Raw genomic sequence first — 19660 nt, forward strand, 5'->3', positions numbered from 1 at the left:
ATCAGTTTTTTTGTAGAAGTAAATTGAAGCCAAGGTAACTAGAAAAGAATTCCAGAAATTGGCAATATTCATGTCTGAGCAATCTCCAGAAACAATATGGTGTCCAGTCAGAGGAAATGTTTAAACAAAAGTCAGTAACAATGTGAGTTTCTCAAGATAAATGGATATACAATTTAGTCATCAGAGTTTGGAGAGCAATAGAAAATAATGGATTATGTATTACTTAACATAAACAATATTGTGTTAGGAAAGAAATTCCAGAAATCAATCTTTCCATTTATTGAGCAAGCTTCCAGATAAAATGTTAACATTAATTCTATCATTGAGATCTCATTTTTTCATTTCACGACTACTTTTTAACTGTATGAGTACCAACAAAAGACTGACTTTAATTTCCCAGGGATGACTACATTAATAACAACGCCATAATATCTATTACAATAAAGCATATTAACAAGTGACTTGGACAAGACATTGTATGAATGTAGGGCCTGTATATACAAAATAAAGGAGAGAAAAGCATTACATAACTTACTGTAAGTTTCCAACTGTTTAAAGAATTAATAAAATACTTGTTTCAAAAAAATATATAAAAATAATAAAAAATATTATACTTTAGACATATAATTTGTCATTATACATAAGGCAGTTCAAGTGGCACTGTGGCTTAGTTGGTTAAAGCGCCTGTCTAGTAAACAGGAGATCCTGAGTTCAAATCACAGCAGTAACTTTGCTTGATACCTTTTTATCACACCAGTATGTAGTTTTTTGTTGATGCATAACAAAATAAGATGTGTAAAACCTTTATCTGCTTTCACTTTGGCACATTTGGTCACCAATGTAAAAAAGTTTAAAGATGCCATCCATGTCAGAAGATGACAAACAACAAAACTTCACCCTATTTCAATATAAGTTAATTTGTAGAAATATGCCTATGTTAAGGTAAATATATGAATTTTTACAAAATAGCCTTCATCATATTGGGTAACTGCAAAATTAATTTGGAGTACAGTCAAAAGAGAATAACACAGGAAGTGTTAAAATGTCTGTAAAAAAGTAAGTTTCCCAAGGTACAGTAATTTGAGAGTCAGTTTAGTCATCATAGCTAGAGAATCATTGACATTTAACCCATATTTATTTCCATAACATCCTTACAATTGTGTTAGGAAAATACTTCTTGATGAAAAGCTAAAATTCTCTTGAAAAAGCATAAATAAAGAATGTTCACCATAATTCTGACTTTTTAAAACAGAGTTCTTAATTTTACTACATGTTTTTGTTTTCTGAATATCAAAAATCAATTGACATTTATTCCCATGTAGCATTACTTACAGAGAAATCAATAAAAGTGCTAAAAAAGTATATTAAAAAATTACTTTGACAAGATATTTTAAGAATGTGGGTCCTGTAAATCATGAATGAAAAGAGAGAACACAACTTTCTATTTATACTCTAAATTTCCACCGGTTTGAAAAATTGATGAAGCAATAGTTATAAGAATGACAAAAATTGTTACCAAATAGCATATCTTAGATATATCATTTTTCTTTGTGAAGCTTTTGAGCATCATGTGGTGCTGTGGCTTAGTTGGTTAAAGCGCCTGTCTCGTAAACAGGAGATCCTGAGTTCAAATCTCAGCAGTGCCTTTCATTTATTTTCATCATCTCAGAACATAGTTTGTTGTTAATTCATCACAAAAAGACACGTGAATGCTTCAGCAGCCTTTACCCTTTCTCACATGTTCAGTAAAATGTACCACATTTCTAGATACAGTCCAAATCAGAAACACAAAAAAATGCAATATTCCCCTTTTTTAATATCATTTTTTTTGTAGAAGTAAATTGATGCCAAGGTAACTAGAAAAGAATTCCAGAAATTGGCAATATTCATGTCTGAGCAATCTCCAGAAACAATATGGTGACCAGTCAGAGGAAATGTTTAAACAAAAGTCAGTAACAATGTGAGTTTCTCAAGATAAATGGATAGACAATTTAGTCATCAGAGTTTGGAGAGCAATAGAAAATAATGGATTATGTATTACTTAACATAAACAATATTGTGTTAGGAAAGAAATTCCAGAAATCAATCTTTCCATTTATTGAGCAAGCTTCCAGATAAAATGTTAACATTAATTCTATCATTGAGATCTCATTTTTTCATTTCACGACTACTTTTTAACTGTATGAGTACCAACAAAAGACTGACTTTAATTTCCCAGGGATGACTACATTAATAACAACGCCATAATATCTATTACAATAAAGCATATTAACAAGTGACTTGGACAAGACATTGTATGAATGTAGGGCCTGTATATACAAAATAAAGGAGAGAAAAGCATTACATAACTTACTGTAAGTTTCCAACTGTTTAAAGAATTAATAAAATACTTGTTTCAAAAAAATATATAAAAATAATAAAAAATATTATACTTTAGACATATAATTTGTCATTATACATAAGGCAGTGCAAGTGGCACTGTGGCTTAGTTGGTTAAAGCGCCTGTCTAGTAAACAGGAGATCCTGAGTTCAAATCACAGCAGTACCTTTGCTTGATACCTTTTTATCACACCAGTATGTCGTTTTTTGTTGATGCATAACAAAATAAGATGTGTAAAACCTTTATCTGCTTTCACTTTGGCACATTTGGTCACCAATGTAAAAAAGTTTAAAGATGCCATCCATGTCAGAAGATGACAAACAACAAAACTTCACCCTATTTCAATATAAGTTAATTTGTAGAAATATGCCTATGTTAAGGTAAATATATGAATTTTTACAAAATAGCCTTCATCATATTGGGTAACTGCAAAATTAATTTGGAGTACAGTCAAAAGAGAATAACACAGGAAGTGTTAAAATGTCTGTAAAAAAGTAAGTTTCCCAAGGTACAGTAATTTGAGAGTCAGTTTAGTCATCATAGCTAGAGAATCATTGACATTTAACCCATATTTATTTCCATAACATCCTTAAAATTGTGTTAGGAAAATACTTCTTGATGAAAAGCTAAAATTCTCTTGAAAAAGCATAAATAAAGAATGTTCACCATAATTCTGACTTTTTAAAACAGAGTTCTTAATTTTACTACATGTTTTTGTTTTCTGAATATCAAAAATCAATTGACATTTATTCCCATGTAGCATTACTTACAGAGAAATCAATAAAAGTGCTAAAAAAATATATTAGAAAATTACTTTGACAAGATATTTTAAGAATGTAGGTCCTGTAAATCATGAATGAAAAGAGAGAACACAACTTTCTATTTATACTCTAAATTTCCACCGGTTTGAAAAATTGATGAAGCAATAGTTATAAGAATGTCAAAAATTGTTGCCAAATAGCATATCTTAGATATATCATTTTTCTTTGTGAAGTTTTTGAGCATCATGTGGTGCTGTGGCTTAGTTGGTTAAAACGCCTGTCTCGTAAACAGGAGATCCTGAGTTCAAATCTCAGCAGTGCCTTTCATTTATTTTCATCATCTCAGAACATAGTTTGTTGTTAATTCATCACAAAAAGACACGTGAATGCTTCAGCAGCCTTTACCCTTTCTCACATGTTCAGTAAAATGTACCACATTTCTAGATACAGTCCAAATCAGAAACACAAAAAAATGCAATATTCCCCTTTTTTAATATCAGTTTTTTTGTAGAAGTAAATTGATGCCAAGGTAACTAGAAAAGAATTCCAGAAATTGGCAATATTCATGTCTGAGCAATCTCCAGAAACAATATGGTGACCAGTCAGAGGAAATGTTTAAACAAAAGTCAGTAACAATGTGAGTTTCTCAAGATATATGGATAGACAATTTAGTCATCAGAGTTTGGAGAGCAATAGAAAATAATGGATTATGTATTACTTAACATAAACAATATTGTGTTAGGAAAGAAATTCCAGAAATCAATCTTTCCATTTATTGAGCAAGCTTCCAGATAAAATGTTAACATTAATTCTATCATTGAGATCTCATTTTTTCATTTCACGACTACTTTTTAACTGTATGAGTACCAACAAAAGACTGACTTTAATTTCCCAGGGATGACTACATTAATAACAACGCCATAATATCTATTACAATAAAGCATATTAACAAGTGACTTGGACAAGACATTGTATGAATGTAGGGCCTGTATATACAAAATAAAGGAGAGAAAAGCATTACATAACTTACTGTAAGTTTCCAACTGTTTAAAGAATTAATAAAATACTTGTTTCAAAAAAATATATAAAAATAATAAAAAATATTATACTTTAGACATATAATTTGTCATTATACATAAGGTAGTGCAAGTGGCACTGTGGCTTAGTTGGTTAAAGCGCCTGTCTAGTAAACAGGAGATCCTGAGTTCAAATCACAGCAGTACCTTTGCTTGATACCTTTTTATCACACCAGTATGTAGTTTTTTGTTGATGCATAACAAAATAAGATGTGTAAAACCTTTATCTGCTTTCACTTTGGCGCATTTGGTCACCAATGTAAAAAAGTTTAAAGATGCCATCCATGTCAGAAGATGACAAACAACAAAACTTCACCCTATTTCAATATAAGTTAATTTGTAGAAATATGCCTATGTTAAGGTAAATATATGAATTTTTACAAAATAGCCTTCATCATATTGGGTAAATGCAAAATTAATTTGGAGTACAGTCAAAAGAGAATAACACAGGAAGTGTTAAAATGTCTGTAAAAAAGTAAGTTTCCCAAGGTACAGTAATTTGAGAGTCAGTTTAGTCATCATAGCTAGAGAATCATTGACATTTAACCCATATTTATTTCCATAACATCCTTAAAATTGTGTTAGGAAAATACTTCTTGATGAAAAGCTAAAATTCTCTTGAAAAAGCATAAATAAAGAATGTTCACCATAATTCTGACTTTTTAAAACAGAGTTCTTAATTTTACTACATGTTTTTGTTTTCTGAATATCAAAAATCAATTGACATTTATTCCCATGTAGCATTACTTACAGAGAAATCAATAAAAGTGCTAAAAAAATATATTAGAAAATTACTTTGACAAGATATTTTAAGAATGTAGGTCCTGTAAATCATGAATGAAAAGAGAGAACACAACTTTCTATTTATACTCTAAATTTCCACCGGTTTGAAAAATTGATGAAGCAATAGTTATAAGAATGTCAAAAATTGTTGCCAAATAGCATATCTTAGATATATCATTTTTCTTTGTGAAGCTTTTGAGCATCATGTGGTGCTGTGGGTTAGTTGGTTAAAGCGCCTGTCTCGTAAACAGGAGATCCTGAGTTCAAATCTCAGCAGTGCCTTTCATTTATTTTCATCATCTCAGAACATAGTTTGTTGTTAATTCATCACAAAAAGACACGTGAATACTTCAGCAGCCTTTACCCTTTCTCACATGTTCAGTAAAATGTACCACATTTCTAGATACAGTCCAAATCAGAAACACAAAAAAATGCAATATTCCCCTTTTTTAATATCAGTTTTTTTGTAGAAGTAAATTGAAGCCAAGGTAACTAGAAAAGAATTCCAGAAATTGGCAATATTCATGTCTGAGCAATCTCCAGAAACAATATGGTGTCCAGTCAGAGGAAATGTTTAAACAAAAGTCAGTAACAATGTGAGTTTCTCAAGATAAATGGATATACAATTTAGTCATCAGAGTTTGGAGAGCAATAGAAAATAATGGATTATGTATTACTTAACATAAACAATATTGTGTTAGGAAAGAAATTCCAGAAATCAATCTTTCCATTTATTGAGCAAGCTTCCAGATAAAATGTTAACATTAATTCTATCATTGAGATCTCATTTTTTCATTTCACGACTACTTTTTAACTGTATGAGTACCAACAAAAGACTGACTTTAATTTCCCAGGGATGACTACATTAATAACAACGCCATAATATCTATTACAATAAAGCATATTAACAAGTGACTTGGACAAGACATTGTATGAATGTAGGGCCTGTATATACAAAATAAAGGAGAGAAAAGCATTACATAACTTACTGTAAGTTTCCAACTGTTTAAAGAATTAATAAAATACTTGTTTCAAAAAAATATATAAAAATAATAAAAAATATTATACTTTAGACATATAATTTGTCATTATACATAAGGCAGTTCAAGTGGCACTGTGGCTTAGTTGGTTAAAGCGCCTGTCTAGTAAACAGGAGATCCTGAGTTCAAATCACAGCAGTACCTTTGCTTGATACCTTTTTATCACACCAGTATGTAGTTTTTTGTTGATGCATAACAAAATAAGATGTGTAAAACCTTTATCTGCTTTCACTTTGGCACATTTGGTCACCAATGTAAAAAAGTTTAAAGATGCCATCCATGTCAGAAGATGACAAACAACAAAACTTCACCCTATTTCAATATAAGTTAATTTGTAGAAATATGCCTATGTTAAGGTAAATATATGAATTTTTACAAAATAGCCTTCATCATATTGGGTAACTGCAAAATTAATTTGGAGTACAGTCAAAAGAGAATAACACATGAAGTGTTAAAATGTCTGTAAAAAAGTAAGTTTCCCAAGGTACAGTAATTTGAGAGTCAGTTTAGTCATCATAGCTAGAGAATCATTGACATTTAACCCATATTTATTTCCATAACATCCTTACAATTGTGTTAGGAAAATACTTCTTGATGAAAAGCTAAAATTCTCTTGAAAAAGCATAAATAAAGAATGTTCACCATAATTCTGACTTTTTAAAACAGAGTTCTTAATTTTACTACATGTTTTTGTTTTCTGAATATCAAAAATCAATTGACATTTATTCCCATGTAGCATTACTTACAGAGAAATCAATAAAAGTGCTAAAAAAGTATATTAAAAAATTACTTTGACAAGATATTTTAAGAATGTGGGTCCTGTAAATCATGAATGAAAAGAGAGAACACAACTTTCTATTTATACTCTAAATTTCCACCGGTTTGAAAAATTGATGAAGCAATAGTTATAAGAATGTCAAAAATTGTTGCCAAATAGCATATCTTAGATATATCATTTTTCTTTGTGAAGTTTTTGAGCATCATGTGGTGCTGTGGCTTAGTTGGTTAAAACGCCTGTCTCGTAAACAGGAGATCCTGAGTTCAAATCTCAGCAGTGCCTTTCATTTATTTTCATCATCTCAGAACATAGTTTGTTGTTAATTCATCACAAAAAGACACGTGAATGCTTCAGCAGCCTTTACCCTTTCTCACATGTTCAGTAAAATGTACCACATTTCTAGATACAGTCCAAATCAGAAACACAAAAAAATGCAATATTCCCCTTTTTTAATATCAGTTTTTTTGTAGAAGTAAATTGAAGCCAAGGTAACTAGAAAAGAATTCCAGAAATTGGCAATATTCATGTCTGAGCAATCTCCAGAAACAATATGGTGTCCAGTCAGAGGAAATGTTTAAACAAAAGTCAGTAACAATGTGAGTTTCTCAAGATAAATGGATATACAATTTAGTCATCAGAGTTTGGAGAGCAATAGAAAATAATGGATTATGTATTACTTAACATAAACAATATTGTGTTAGGAAAGAAATTCCAGAAATCAATCTTTCCATTTATTGAGCAAGCTTCCAGATAAAATGTTAACATTAATTCTATCATTGAGATCTCATTTTTTCATTTCACGACTACTTTTTAACTGTATGAGTACCAACAAAAGACTGACTTTAATTTCCCAGGGATGACTACATTAATAACAACGCCATAATATCTATTACAATAAAGCATATTAACAAGTGACTTGGACAAGACATTGTATGAATGTAGGGCCTGTATATACAAAATAAAGGAGAGAAAAGCATTACATAACTTACTGTAAGTTTCCAACTGTTTAAAGAATTAATAAAATACTTGTTTCAAAAAAATATATAAAAATAATAAAAAATATTATACTTTAGACATATAATTTGTCATTATACATAAGGCAGTGCAAGTGGCACTGTGGCTTAGTTGGTTAAAGTGCCTGTCTAGTAAACAGGAGATCCTGAGTTCAAATCACAGCAGTACCTTTGCTTGATACCTTTTTATCACACCAGTATGTAGTTTTTTGTTGATGCATAACAAAATAAGATGTGTAAAACCTTTATCTGCTTTCACTTTGGCACATTTGGTCACCAATGTAAAAAAGTTTAAAGATGCCATCCATGTCAGAAGATGACAAACAACAAAACTTCACCCTATTTCAATATAAGTTAATTTGTAGAAATATGCCTATGTTAAGGTAAATATATGAATTTTTACAAAATAGCCTTCATCATATTGGGTAACTGCAAAATTAATTTGGAGTACAGTCAAAAGAGAATAACACAGGAAGTGTTAAAATGTCTGTAAAAAAGTAAGTTTCCCAAGGTACAGTAATTTGAGAGTCAGTTTAGTCATCATAGCTAGAGAATCATTGACATTTAACCCATATTTATTTCCATAACATCCTTAAAATTGTGCTAGGAAAATACTTCTTGATGAAAAGCTAAAATTCTCTTGAAAAAGCATAAATAAAGAATGTTCACCATAATTCTGACTTTTTAAAACAGAGTTCTTAATTTTACTACATGTTTTTGTTTTCTGAATATCAAAAATTAATTGACATTTATTCCCATGTAGCATTACTTACAGAGAAATCAATAAAAGTGCTAAAAAAATATATTAGAAAATTACTTTGACAAGATATTTTAAGAATGTAGGTCCTGTAAATCATGAAAAAAAAGAGAGAACACAACTTTCTATTTATACTCTAAATTTCCACCGGTTTGAAAAATTGATGAAGCAATAGTTATAAGAATGACAAAAATTGTTACCAAATAGCATATCTTAGATATATCATTTTTCTTTGTGAAGCTTTTGCGCATCATGTGGTGCTGTGGCTTAGTTGGTTAAAGCGCCTGTCTCGTAAACAGGAGATCCTGAGTTCAAATCTCAGCAGTGCCTTTCATTTATTTTCATCATCTCAGAACATAGTTTGTTGTTAATTCATCACAAAAAGACACGTGAATGCTTCAGCAGCCTTTACCCTTTCTCACATGTTCAGTAAAATGTACCACATTTCTAGATACAGTCCAAATCAGAAACACAAAAAAATGCAATATTCCCCTTTTTTAATATCAGTTTTTTTGTAGAAGTAAATTGATGCCAAGGTAACTAGAAAAGAATTCCAGAAATTGGCAATATTCATGTCTGAGCAATCTCCAGAAACAATATGGTGACCAGTCAGAGGAAATGTTTAAACAAAAGTCAGTAACAATGTGAGTTTCTCAAGATAAATGAATAGACAATTTAGTCATCAGAGTTTGGAGAGCAATAGAAAATAATGGATTATGTATTACTTAACATAAACAATATTGTGTTAGGAAAGAAATTCCAGAAATCAATCTTTCCATTTATTGAGCAAGCTTCCAGATAAAATGTTAACATTAATTCTATCATTGAGATCTCATTTTTTCATTTCACGACTACTTTTTAACTGTATGAGTACCAACAAAAGACTGACTTCAATTTCCCAGGGATGACTACATTAATAACAACGCCATAATATCTATTACAATAAAGCATATTAACAAGTGACTTGGACAAGACATTGTATGAATGTAGGGCCTGTATATACAAAATAAAGGAGAGAAAAGCATTACATAACTTACTGTAAGTTTCCAACTGTTTAAAGAATTAATAAAATACTTGTTTCAAAAAAATATATAAAAATAATAAAAAATATTATACTTTAGACATATAATTTGTCATTATACATAAGGCAGTTCAAGTGGCACTGTGGCTTAGTTGGTTAAAGCGCCTGTCTAGTAAACAGGAGATCCTGAGTTCAAATCACAGCAGTACCTTTGCTTGATACCTTTTTATCACACCAGTATGTAGTTTTTTGCTGATGCATAACAAAATAAGATGTGTAAAACCTTTATCTGCTTTCACTTTGGCACATTTGGTCACCAATGTAAAAAAGTTTAAAGATGCCATCCATGTCAGAAGATGACAAACAACAAAACTTCACCCTATTTCAATATAAGTTAATTTGTAGAAATATGCCTATGTTAAGGTAAATATATGAATTTTTACAAAATAGCCTTCATCATATTGGGTAACTGCAAAATTAATTTGGAGTACAGTCAAAAGAGAATAACACAGGAAGTGTTAAAATGTCTGTAAAAAAGTAAGTTTCCCAAGGTACAGTAATTTGAGAGTCAGTTTAGTCATCATAGCTAGAGAATCATTGACATTTAACCCATATTTATTTCCATAGCATCCTTAAAATAGTGTTAGGAAAATACTTCTTGATGAAAAGCTAAAATTCTCTTGAAAAAGCATAAATAAAGAATGTTCACCATAATTCTGACTTTTTAAAACAGAGTTCTTAATTTTACTACATGTTTTTGTTTTCTGAATATCAAAAATCAATTGACATTTATTCCCATGTAGCATTACTTACAGATAAATCAATAAAAGTGCTAAAAAAATATATTAGAAAATTACTTTGACAAGATATTTTAAGAATGTAGGTCCTGTAAATCATGAATGAAAAGAGAGAACACAACTTTCTATTTATACTCTAAATTTCCACCGGTTTGAAAAATTGATGAAGCAATAGTTATAAGAATGTCAAAAATTGTTGCCAAATAGCATATCTTAGATATATCATTTTTCTTTGTGAAGCTTTTGAGCATCATGTGGTGCTGTGGCTTAGTTGGTTAAAACGCCTGTTTCGTAAACAGGAGATCCTGAATTCAAATCTCAGCAGTGCCTTTCATTTATTTTCATCATCTCAGAACATAGTTTGTTGTTAATTCATCACAAAAAGACACGTGAATGCTTCAGCAGCCTTTACCCTTTCTCACATGTTCAGTAAAATGTACCACATTTCTAGATACAGTCCAAATCAGAAACACAAAAAAATGCAATATTCCCCTTTTTTAATATCAGTTTTTTTGTAGAAGTAAATTGAAGCCAAGGTAACTAGAAAAGAATTCCAGAAATTGGCAATATTCATGTCTGAGCAATCTCCAGAAACAATATGGTGACCAGTCAGAGGAAATGTTTAAACAAAAGTCAGTAACAATGTGAGTTTCTCAAGATAAATGGATATACAATTTAGTCATCAGAGTTTGGAGAGCAATAGAAAATAATGGATTATGTATTACTTAACATAAACAATATTGTGTTAGGAAAGAAATTCCAGAAATCAATCTTTCCATTTATTGAGCAAGCTTCCAGATAAAATGTTAACATTAATTCTATCATTGAGATCTCATTTTTTCATTTCACGACTACTTTTTAACTGTATGAGTACCAACAAAAGACTGACTTTAATTTCCCAGGGATGACTACATTAATAACAACGCCATAATATCTATTACAATAAAGCATATTAACAAGTGACTTGGACAAGACATTGTATGAATGTAGGGCCTGTATATACAAAATAAAGGAGAGAAAAGCATTACATAACTTACTGTAAGTTTCCAACTGTTTAAAGAATTAATAAAATACTTGTTTCAAAAAAATATATAACAATAATAAAAAATATTATACTTTAGACATATAATTTGTAATTATACATAAGGCAGTGCAAGTGGCACTGTGGCTTAGTTGGTTAAAGCGCCTGTCTAGTAAACAGGAGATCCTGAGTTCAAATCACAGCAGTGCCTTTGATTGATACTTTTTTATCACACCAGTTTTTTGTTGATGCATAACAAAATAAGATGTGTAAAACCTTTATCTGCTTTCACTTTGGCACATTTGGTCACCAATGTAAAAAAGTTTAAAGATGCCATCCATGTCAGAAGATGACAAACAACAAAACTTCACCCTATTTCAATATAAGTTAATTTGTAGAAATATGCCTATGTTAAGGTAAATATATGAATTTTTACAAAATAGCCTTCATCATATTGGGTAACTGCAAAATTAATTTGGAGTACAGTCAAAAGAGAATAACACAGGAAGTGTTAAAATGTCTGTAAAAAAGTAAGTTTCCCAAGGTACAGTAATTTGAGAGTCAGTTTAGTCATCATAGCTAGAGAATCATTGACATTTAACCCATATTTATTTCCATAACATCCTTACAATTGTGTTAGGAAAATACTTCTTGATGAAAAGCTAAAATTCTCTTGAAAAAGCATAAATAAAGAATGTTCACCATAATTCTGACTTTTTAAAACAGAGTTCTTAATTTTACTACATGTTTTTGTTTTCTGAATATCAAAAATCAATTGACATTTATTCCCATGTAGCATTACTTACAGAGAAATCAATAAAAGTGCTAAAAAAATATATTAGAAAATTACTTTGACAAGATATTTTAAGAATGTAGGTCCTGTAAATCATGAATGAAAAGAGAGAACACAACTTTCTATTTATACTCTAAATTTCCACCGGTTTGAAAAATTGATGAAGCAATAGTTATAAGAATGTCAAAAATTGTTGCCAAATAGCATATCTTAGATATATCATTTTTCTTTGTGAAGTTTTTGAGCATCATGTGGTGCTGTGGCTTAGTTGGTTAAAACGCCTGTCTCGTAAACAGGAGATCCTGAGTTCAAATCTCAGCAGTGCCTTTCATTTATTTTCATCATCTCAGAACATAGTTTGTTGTTAATTCATCACAAAAAGACACGTGAATGCTTCAGCAGCCTTTACCCTTTCTCACATGTTCAGTAAAATGTACCACATTTCTAGATACAGTCCAAATCAGAAACACAAAAAAATGCAATATTCCCCTTTTTTAATATCAGTTTTTTTGTAGAAGTAAATTGATGCCAAGGTAACTAGAAAAGAATTCCAGAAATTGGCAATATTCATGTCTGAGCAATCTCCAGAAACAATATGGTGACCAGTCAGAGGAAATGTTTAAACAAAAGTCAGTAACAATGTGAGTTTCTCAAGATATATGGATAGACAATTTAGTCATCAGAGTTTGGAGAGCAATAGAAAATAATGGATTATGTATTACTTAACATAAACAATATTGTGTTAGGAAAGAAATTCCAGAAATCAATCTTTCCATTTATTGAGCAAGCTTCCAGATAAAATGTTAACATTAATTCTATCATTGAGATCTCATTTTTTCATTTCACGACTACTTTTTAACTGTATGAGTACCAACAAAAGACTGACTTTAATTTCCCAGGGATGACTACATTAATAACAACGCCATAATATCTATTACAATAAAGCATATTAACAAGTGACTTGGACAAGACATTGTATGAATGTAGGGCCTGTATATACAAAATAAAGGAGAGAAAAGCATTACATAACTTACTGTAAGTTTCCAACTGTTTAAAGAATTAATAAAATACTTGTTTCAAAAAAATATATAAAAATAATAAAAAATATTATACTTTAGACATATAATTTGTCATTATACATAAGGCAGTGCAAGTGGCACTGTGGCTTAGTTGGTTGAAGCGCCTGTCTAGTAAACAGGAGATCCTGAGTTCAAATCAAAGCAGTACCTTTGCTTGATACCTTTTTATCACACCAGTATGTAGTTTTTTGTTGATGCATAACAAAATAAGATGTGTAAAACCTTTATCTGCTTTCACTTTGGCGCATTTGGTCACCAATGTAAAAAAGTTTAAAGATGCCATCCATGTCAGAAGATGACAAACAACAAAACTTCACCCTATTTCAATATAAGTTAATTTGTAGAAATATGCCTATGTTAAGGTAAATATATGAATTTTTACAAAATAGCCTTCATCATATTGGGTAACTGCAAAATTAATTTGGAGTACAGTCAAAAGAGAATAACACAGGAAGTGTTAAAATGTCTGTAAAAAAGTAAGTTTCCCAAGGTACAGTAATTTGAGAGTCAGTTTAGTCATCATAGCTAGAGAATCATTGACATTTAACCCATATTTATTTCCATAACATCCTTACAATTGTGTTAGGAAAATACTTCTTGATGAAAAGCTAAAATTCTCTTGAAAAAGCATAAATAAAGAATGTTCACCATAATTCTGACTTTTAAAAACAGAGTTCTTAATTTTACTACATGTTTTTGTTTTCTGAATATCAAAAATTAATTGACATTTATTCCCATGTAGCATTACTTACAGAGAAATCAATAAAAGTGCTAAAAAAATATATTAGAAAATTACTTTGACAAGATATTTTAAGAATGTAGGTCCTGTAAATCATGAATAAAAAGAGAGAACACAACTTTCTATTTATACTCTAAATTTCCACCGGTTTGAAAAATTGATGAAGCAATAGTTATAAGAATGTCAAAAATTGTTACCAAATAGCATATCTTAGATATATCATTTTTCTTTGTGAAGCTTTTGAGCATCATGTGGTTCTGTGGCTTAGTTGGTTAAAGCGCCTGTCTCGTAAACAGGAGATCCTGAGTTCAAATCTCAGCAGTGCCTTTCATTTATTTTCATCATCTCAGAACATAGTTTGTTGTTAATTCATCACAAAAAGACACGTGAATGCTTCAGCAGCCTTTACCCTTTCTATTATTAGAAAATTACTTTGACAAGATATTTTAAGAATGTAGGTCCTGTAAATCATGAATAAAAAGAGAGAACACAACTTTCTATTTATACTCTAAATTTCCACCGGTTTGAAAAATTGATGAAGCAATAGTTATAAGAATGTCAAAAATTGTTACCAAATAGCATATCTTAGATATATCATTTTTCTTTGTGAAGCTTTTGAGCATCATGTGGTGCTGTGGCTTAGTTGGTTAAAGCGCCTGTCTTGTAATCAGGAGATCCTGAGTTCAAATCTCAGCAGTGCCTTTCATTTATTTTCATCATCTCAGAACATAGTTTGTTGTTAATTCATCACAAAAAGACACGTGAATGCTTCAGCAGCCTTTACCCTTTCTCACATGTTCAGTAAAATGTACCACATTTCTAGATACAGTCCAAATCAGAAACACAAAAAAATGCAATATTCCCCTTTTTTAATATCAGTTTTTTTGTAGAAGTAAATTGATGCCAAGGTAACTAGAAAAGAATTCCAGAAATTGGCAATATTAATGTCTGAGCAATCTCCAGAAACAATATGGTGACCAGTCAGAGGAAATGTTTAAACAAAAGTCAGTAACAATGTGAGTTTCTCAAGATAAATGGATAGACAATTTAGTCATCAGAGTTTGGAGAGCAATAGAAAATAATGGATTATGTATTACTTAACATAAACAATATTGTGTTAGGAAAGAAATTCCAGAAATCAATCTTTCCATTTATTGAGCAAGCTTCCAGATAAAATGTTAACATTAATTCTATCATTGAGATCTCATTTTTTCATTTCACGACTACTTTTTAACTGTATGAGTACCAACAAAAGACTGACTTTAATTTCCCAGGGATGACTACATTAATAACAACGCCATAATATCTATTACAATGAAGCATATTAACAAGTGACTTGGACAAGACATTGTATGAATGTAGGGCCTGTATATACAAAATAAAGGAGAGAAAAGCATTACATAACTTACTGTAAGTTTCCAACTGTTTAAAGAATTAATAAAATACTTGTTTCAAAAAAATATATAAAAATAATAAAAAATATTATACTTTAGACATATAATTTGTCATTATACATAAGGCAGTTCAAGTGGCACTGTGGCTTAGTTGGTTAAAGCGCCTGTCTAGTAAACAGGAGATCCTGAGTTCAAATCACAGCAGTACCTTTGCTTGATACCTTTTTATCACACCAGTATGTCGTTTTTTGTTGATGCATAACAAAATAAGATGTGTAAAACCTTTATCTGCTTTCACTTTGGCGCATTTGGTCACCAATGTAAAAAAGTTTAAAGATGCCATCCATGTCAGAAGATGACAAACAACAAAACTTCACCCTATTTCAATATAATATAAGTTAATTTGTAGAAATATGCCTATGTTAAGGTAAATATATGAATTTTTACAAAATAGCCTTCATCATATTGGGTAACTGCAAAATTAATTTGGAGTACAGTCAAAAGAGAATAACACAGGAAGTTTTAAAATGTCTGTAAAAAAGTAAGTTTCCCAAGGTACAGTAATTTGAGAGTCAGTTTAGTCATCATAGCTAGAAAATCATTGACATTTAACCCATATTTATTTCCATAAAATCCTTAAAATTGTGTTAGGAAAATACTTCTTGATGAAAAGCTAAAATTCTCTTGAAAAAGCATAAATAAAGAATGTTCACCATAATTCTGACTTTTTAAAACAGAGTTCTTAATTTTACTACATGTTTTTGTTTTCTGAATATCAAAAATCAATTGACATTTATTCCCATGTAGCATTACTTACAGAGAAATCAATAAAAGTGCTAAAAAAATATATTAGAAAGTTACTTTGACAAGATATTTTAAGAATGTAGGTCCTGTAAATCATGAATGAAAAGAGAGAACACAACTTTCTATTTATACTCTAAATTTCCACCGGTTTGAAAAATTGATGAAGCAATAGTTATAAGAATGTCAAAAATTGTTGCCAAATAGCATATCTTAGATATATCATTTTTCTTTGTGAAGCTTTTGAGCATCATGTGGTGCTGTGGCTTAGTTGGTTAAAACGCCTGTCTCGTAAACAGGAGATCCTGAGTTCAAATCTCAGCAGTGCCTTTCATTTATTTTCATCATCTCAGAACATAGTTTGTTGTTAATTCATCACAAAAAGACACGTGAATGCTTCAGCAGCCTTTACCCTTTCTCACATGTTCAGTAAAATGTACCACATTTCTAGATACAGTCCAAATCAGAAACACAAAAAAATGCAATATTCCCCTTTTTTAATATCAGTTTTTTTGTAGAAGTAAATTGAAGCCAAGGTAACTAGAAAAGAATTCCAGAAATTGGCAATATTCATGTCTGAGCAATCTCCAGAAACAATATGGTGTCCAGTCAGAGGAAATGTTTAAACAAAAGTCAGTAACAATGTGAGTTTCTCAAGATAAATGGATATACAATTTAGTCATCAGAGTTTGGAGAGCAATAGAAAATAATGGATTATGTATTACTTAACATAAACAATATTGTGTTAGGAAAGAAATTCCAGAAATCAATCTTTCCATTTATTGAGCAAGCTTCCAGATAAAATGTTAACATTAATTCTATCATTGAGATCTCATTTTTTCATTTCACGACTACTTTTTAACTGTATGAGTACCAACAAAAGACTGACTTTAATTTCCCAGGGATGACTACATTAATAACAACGCCATAATATCTATTACAATAAAGCATATTAACAAGTGACTTGGACAAGACATTGTATGAATGTAGGGCCTGTATATACAAAATAAAGGAGAGAAAAGCATTACATAACTTACTGTAAGTTTCCAACTGTTTAAAGAATTAATAAAATACTTGTTTCAAAAAAATATATAAAAATAATAAAAAATATTATACTTTAGACATATAATTTGTCATTATACATAAGGCAGTGTAAGTGGCACTGTGGCTTAGTTGGTTAAAGCGCCTGTCTAGTAAAAAGGAGATCCTGAGTTCAAATCACAGCAGTGCCTTTGCTTGATAATTTTTTATCACACCAGTTTTTTGTTGATGCATAACAAAATAAGATGTGTAAAACCTTTATCTGCTTTCACTTTGGCACATTTGGTCACCAATGTAAAAAAGTTTAAAGATGCCATCCATGTCAGAAGATGACAAACAACAAAACTTCACCCTATTTCAATATAAGTTAATTTGTAGAAATATGCCTATGTTAAGGTAAATATATGAATTTTTACAAAATAGCCTTCATCATATTGGGTAACTGCAAAATTAATTTGGAGTACAGTCAAAAGAGAATAACACAGGAAGTGTTAAAATGTCTGTAAAAAAGTAAGTTTCCCAAGGTACAGTAATTTGAGAGTCAGTTTAGTCATCATAGCTAGAGAATCATTGACATTTAACCCATATTTATTTCCATAACATCCTTACAATTGTGTTAGGAAAATACTTCTTGATGAAAAGCTAAAATTCTCTTGAAAAAGCATAAATAAAGAATGTTCACCATAATTCTGACTTTTTAAAACAGAGTTCTTAATTTTACTACATGTTTTTGTTTTCTGAATATCAAAAATCAATTGACATTTATTCCCATGTAGCATTACTTACAGAGAAATCAATAAAAGTGCTAAAAAAGTATATTAAAAAATTACTTTGACAAGATATTTTAAGAATGTGGGTCCTGTAAATCATGAATGAAAAGAGAGAACACAACTTTCTATTTATACTCTAAATTTCCACCGGTTTGAAAAATTGATGAAGCAATAGTTATAAGAATGACAAAAATTGTTACCAAATAGCATATCTTAGATATATCATTTTTCTTTGTGAAGCTTTTGAGCATCATGTGGTGCTGTGGCTTAGTTGGTTAAAGCGCCTGTCTCGTAAACAGGAGATCCTGAGTTCAAATCTCAGCAGTGCCTTTCATTTATTTTCATCATCTCAGAACATAGTTTGTTGTTAATTCATCACAAAATGACACGTGAATGCTTCAGCAGCCTTTACCCTTTCTCACATGTTCAGTAAAATGTACCACATTTCTAGATACAGTCCAAATCAGAAACACAAAAAAATGCAATATTCCCCTTTTTTAATATCATTTTTTTTGTAGAAGTAAATTGATGCCAAGGTAACTAGAAAAGAATTCCAGAAATTGGCAATATTCATGTCTGAGCAATCTCCAGAAACAATATGGTGACCAGTCAGAGGAAATGTTTAAACAAAAGTCAGTAACAATGTGAGTTTCTCAAGATAAATGGATAGACAATTTAGTCATCAGAGTTTGGAGAGCAATAGAAAATAATGGATTATGTATTACTTAACATAAACAATATTGTGTTAGGAAAGAAATTCCAGAAATCAACTTTCCCAGGGATGACTACATTAATAACAATGCCATAATATCTATTACAATAAAGCATATTAACAAGTGACTTGGACAAGACATTGTATGAATGTAGGGCCTGTATATACAAAATAAAGGAGAGAAAAGCATTACATAACTTACTGTAAGTTTCCAACTGTTTAAAGAATTAATAAAATACTTGTTTCAAAAAAATATATAAAAATAATAAAAAATATTATACTTTAGACATATAATTTGTCATTATACATAAGGCAGTGCAAGTGGCACTGTGGCTTAGTTGGTTAAAGCGCCTGTCTAGTAAACAGGAGATCCTGAGTTCAAATCACAGCAGTACCTTTGCTTGATACCTTTTTATCACACCAGTATGTAGTTTTTGTTGATGCATAACAAAATAAGATGTGTAAAACCTTTATCTGCTTTCACTTTGGCACATTTGGTCACCAATGTAAAAAAGTTTAAAGATGCCATCCATGTCAGAAGATGACAAACAACAAAACTGTGGTGCTGTGGCTTAGTTGGTTAAAACGCCTGTCTCGTAAACAGGAGATCCTGAGTTCAAATCTCAGCAGTGCCTTTCATTTATTTTCATCATCTCAGAACATAGTTTGTTGTTAATTCATCACAAAAAGACACGTGAATGCTTCAGCAGCCTTTACCCTTTCTCACATGTTCAGTAAAATGTACCACATTTCTAGATACAGTCCAAATCAGAAACACAAAAAAATGCAATATTCCCCTTTTTTAATATCAGTTTTTTTGTAGAAGTAAATTGATGCCAAGGTAACTAGAAAAGAATTCCAGAAATTGGCAATATTCATGTCTGAGCAATCTCCAGAAACAATA

General features: G+C 30.4%; 21 non-coding genes across 21 annotated transcripts; all 21 read left to right on the top strand.

Annotated features, from left to right (window-relative positions):
- Positions 1–657: 657 nt before the first annotated feature.
- Positions 658–730, top strand: TRNAT-AGU (transfer RNA threonine (anticodon AGU)). The gene has a single exon. It is a non-coding gene; the product is annotated as a tRNA-Thr (tRNA).
- An 842-nt stretch (positions 731–1572) lies between these two features.
- Positions 1573–1646, top strand: TRNAT-CGU (transfer RNA threonine (anticodon CGU)). Its single transcript has one exon. It is a non-coding gene; the product is annotated as a tRNA-Thr (tRNA).
- An 828-nt stretch (positions 1647–2474) lies between these two features.
- On the top strand, positions 2475–2548 carry TRNAT-AGU (transfer RNA threonine (anticodon AGU)). Its single transcript has one exon. It is a non-coding gene; the product is annotated as a tRNA-Thr (tRNA).
- Positions 2549–3390: 842 nt separating this feature from the next.
- Positions 3391–3464, top strand: TRNAT-CGU (transfer RNA threonine (anticodon CGU)). The gene has a single exon. It is a non-coding gene; the product is annotated as a tRNA-Thr (tRNA).
- An 828-nt stretch (positions 3465–4292) lies between these two features.
- On the top strand, positions 4293–4366 carry TRNAT-AGU (transfer RNA threonine (anticodon AGU)). Its single transcript has one exon. It is a non-coding gene; the product is annotated as a tRNA-Thr (tRNA).
- An 842-nt stretch (positions 4367–5208) lies between these two features.
- On the top strand, positions 5209–5282 carry TRNAT-CGU (transfer RNA threonine (anticodon CGU)). Its single transcript has one exon. It is a non-coding gene; the product is annotated as a tRNA-Thr (tRNA).
- Positions 5283–6110: 828 nt separating this feature from the next.
- TRNAT-AGU (transfer RNA threonine (anticodon AGU)) lies at positions 6111–6184 on the top strand. The gene has a single exon. It is a non-coding gene; the product is annotated as a tRNA-Thr (tRNA).
- An 842-nt stretch (positions 6185–7026) lies between these two features.
- TRNAT-CGU (transfer RNA threonine (anticodon CGU)) lies at positions 7027–7100 on the top strand. Its single transcript has one exon. It is a non-coding gene; the product is annotated as a tRNA-Thr (tRNA).
- Positions 7101–7928: 828 nt separating this feature from the next.
- On the top strand, positions 7929–8002 carry TRNAT-AGU (transfer RNA threonine (anticodon AGU)). The gene has a single exon. It is a non-coding gene; the product is annotated as a tRNA-Thr (tRNA).
- Positions 8003–8844: 842 nt separating this feature from the next.
- TRNAT-CGU (transfer RNA threonine (anticodon CGU)) lies at positions 8845–8918 on the top strand. Its single transcript has one exon. It is a non-coding gene; the product is annotated as a tRNA-Thr (tRNA).
- Positions 8919–9746: 828 nt separating this feature from the next.
- Positions 9747–9820, top strand: TRNAT-AGU (transfer RNA threonine (anticodon AGU)). The gene has a single exon. It is a non-coding gene; the product is annotated as a tRNA-Thr (tRNA).
- A 1744-nt stretch (positions 9821–11564) lies between these two features.
- Positions 11565–11638, top strand: TRNAT-AGU (transfer RNA threonine (anticodon AGU)). The gene has a single exon. It is a non-coding gene; the product is annotated as a tRNA-Thr (tRNA).
- Positions 11639–12473: 835 nt separating this feature from the next.
- On the top strand, positions 12474–12547 carry TRNAT-CGU (transfer RNA threonine (anticodon CGU)). The gene has a single exon. It is a non-coding gene; the product is annotated as a tRNA-Thr (tRNA).
- Positions 12548–14291: 1744 nt separating this feature from the next.
- Positions 14292–14365, top strand: TRNAT-CGU (transfer RNA threonine (anticodon CGU)). Its single transcript has one exon. It is a non-coding gene; the product is annotated as a tRNA-Thr (tRNA).
- Positions 14366–14666: 301 nt separating this feature from the next.
- TRNAT-UGU (transfer RNA threonine (anticodon UGU)) lies at positions 14667–14740 on the top strand. The gene has a single exon. It is a non-coding gene; the product is annotated as a tRNA-Thr (tRNA).
- Positions 14741–15568: 828 nt separating this feature from the next.
- On the top strand, positions 15569–15642 carry TRNAT-AGU (transfer RNA threonine (anticodon AGU)). The gene has a single exon. It is a non-coding gene; the product is annotated as a tRNA-Thr (tRNA).
- An 847-nt stretch (positions 15643–16489) lies between these two features.
- On the top strand, positions 16490–16563 carry TRNAT-CGU (transfer RNA threonine (anticodon CGU)). Its single transcript has one exon. It is a non-coding gene; the product is annotated as a tRNA-Thr (tRNA).
- An 828-nt stretch (positions 16564–17391) lies between these two features.
- On the top strand, positions 17392–17465 carry TRNAT-AGU (transfer RNA threonine (anticodon AGU)). The gene has a single exon. It is a non-coding gene; the product is annotated as a tRNA-Thr (tRNA).
- An 835-nt stretch (positions 17466–18300) lies between these two features.
- On the top strand, positions 18301–18374 carry TRNAT-CGU (transfer RNA threonine (anticodon CGU)). The gene has a single exon. It is a non-coding gene; the product is annotated as a tRNA-Thr (tRNA).
- Positions 18375–19079: 705 nt separating this feature from the next.
- TRNAT-AGU (transfer RNA threonine (anticodon AGU)) lies at positions 19080–19153 on the top strand. The gene has a single exon. It is a non-coding gene; the product is annotated as a tRNA-Thr (tRNA).
- A 164-nt stretch (positions 19154–19317) lies between these two features.
- On the top strand, positions 19318–19391 carry TRNAT-CGU (transfer RNA threonine (anticodon CGU)). The gene has a single exon. It is a non-coding gene; the product is annotated as a tRNA-Thr (tRNA).
- The last annotated feature ends 269 nt before the right edge of the window (positions 19392–19660 follow it).

The sequence above is a fragment of the Pseudophryne corroboree genome, chromosome 11 (assembly GCF_028390025.1).
Source record: "Pseudophryne corroboree isolate aPseCor3 chromosome 11, aPseCor3.hap2, whole genome shotgun sequence".
Taxonomy (NCBI): Eukaryota; Metazoa; Chordata; class Amphibia; order Anura; family Myobatrachidae; genus Pseudophryne; species Pseudophryne corroboree.